General features: G+C 35.7%; 1 non-coding gene across 1 annotated transcript; it reads left to right on the top strand.

Annotated features, from left to right (window-relative positions):
• Positions 1–1,406: 1,406 nt before the first annotated feature.
• Positions 1,407–1,513, top strand: LOC136207739 (small nucleolar RNA R71). Its single transcript, XR_010676867.1, has one exon. It is a non-coding gene; the product is annotated as a small nucleolar RNA R71 (small nucleolar RNA).
• Positions 1,514–2,008: the final 495 nt, after the last annotated feature.

The following is a 2,008-nucleotide window of genomic DNA, read 5'->3' as shown; positions in this document are numbered from 1 at the left end:
GTAGGAAAAATAAATTTATCAACTTTGACTAAAACGTCCTCAATTATACCATATGGTCTCTTAGTGGTTTGATCCGCTAATTGCAAAACCATATTGGTACGCTTGATATCTTCTTCTAAACCTAACTTATTAAAAATAGACAACGACAATAAGTTAATACTTGCTCCTAAATCACCAAGACAACTTGGGAATTCAATATCTCCCAACTTACACGGGATGGTAAAGCATCCGGGATCTTTGAGTTTAGTGGGCAAATTGCTTGACACTATTGAACTACAGTCCTCAGCTAATGATATGGATGAAATTCCTTCCCAACTGATCTTCTTTGAAATCAAATCTTTTAAGAACTTACAATAGTTAGGAACCTGCGTTATCGCATCCATAAATGTCAAATTAATATGCAAATTCTTAAGTTTATCCAAAAATGTTAAAAGTTGTTTGTCATAGTCTTTATTTTGGACTTTGTGTGGAAATGGTGGTTTGGGTACAAAAGTTTTTGTATTTGAGTCAATAGGTGAACTTTTGCATTTAATGTATCTTCTTTGGATTTCGTCGGTAAATCAGTTCCTGGCAAAGTAGAATCTCCGGGCATTTCCGGACCTAAGTAATTTTTCCCTGAATGAAGAGTGATAGCCTTTACATGCTCTTTCGGATTTTCTTCCGTATGGCTGAGAAGACTTCCCTCTTTTCGGGATGGAATCGATTTAGCAATTTGTCCAATTTGAACCTCCAAATTATGGATGCTAGATGAGTTGTTTTTAACAAGCTGATCGAATTTATTCTCGATCGGTTTAAAACCATCGTCGTGATTACTTATTTTTTCACTTATAGCATCTATAAATTTGTCGATTTTAGAAGATAAAGTGCTAATCGTATCTCTTGATTGATTTTGATAATTATTGGTACAATTTTGATTAGCATTTGCATTATTATTATTATTATTATCTTTCCAATTAAAGTTAGGATGATTCCTCCATCCAGAATTATAAGTACTAAAGTAAGGATTATTAGTTTGGTTTTGCCCTTGGACAAAATTTACCTGTTCAATCTCGCTCATACCTTCGTAATCCACATCCGTTTGGATTGGATTACCATTGGTATCGCATGGTGCCATAAACCTATCAATTTTGTGCGATAAGGCAGAAAATTGGGCTTGTAACATCGTGACAGGATCAAGATTCATTATACCTTTAACAGATGATGTGGTTGAGGACGATGGTTTCGCCACCGGTATATGTCCATGTTCTGTGGGCCACATACTGCTGTTGATTGCCATTTCCTCCAAAAGTTCTCTTGCTTGGGCGGATGTCTTCTTCATAAATAACCCTCCCGACATAGCATCTAATGAACCTCTAGTTGTAGAATTTAACCAATTATAAAATGTTTGCATTAAAAGTGCATCGGGCAATTAGTGGTGTGGCCATAAACGTTGAAGTTCTTTAAAATGTTTCAAAGCTTCATAAAGAGTTTCATTATCATTTTGAGAAAAAGATGTTAACTCTTTTATGACTCTTGCGGTTTTTGCTAAAGGGAAATATTTTGATAAAAATGCTTGGGCTAATTGGTCCCAAGTTTCAAATGTTGCACCTGGCATAGAAGTTAACCATTCTTTGGCTCTATCTTTCAAAGTGAAAGGAAATAGTCGAAGTTTGATTGCTTCGGCAGTCACATCTGTTATTTTAAAAGTGTCGCAAATTTCTAAGAAATTTGTCAAGTGGCTGTTAGGATTTTCGTTAGGTAACCCATAAAATGTTACGTTATTTTGCAACATATTAAGCAAAGCTGGCTTAATTTCAAATTGGTGTGCGTTTATCTGGGGTCTAACTATGCTATTTGTTACACCGGCTACTCCTGGCCTAGCGTAATCCATAAGTGTTGCCATATTTTCTGGCTGTGGTTTGGAATTTTGTTTGTTTTTGTTTTTCTTGTCTTTCTTTTGCTTTTTAAGTGTCTTTTCAATTTCTGGATCAAGCGGCTTGGGTGGAATGCCTGAACTTCGAGAACTGTG

This window comes from Euphorbia lathyris, chromosome 9 (assembly GCF_963576675.1).
Source record: "Euphorbia lathyris chromosome 9, ddEupLath1.1, whole genome shotgun sequence".
NCBI classification, from domain to species: Eukaryota; Viridiplantae; Streptophyta; class Magnoliopsida; order Malpighiales; family Euphorbiaceae; genus Euphorbia; species Euphorbia lathyris.
Note: the sequence above shows the minus strand (reverse complement) of the source record. Positions and strands in the feature narration are given on the sequence as shown.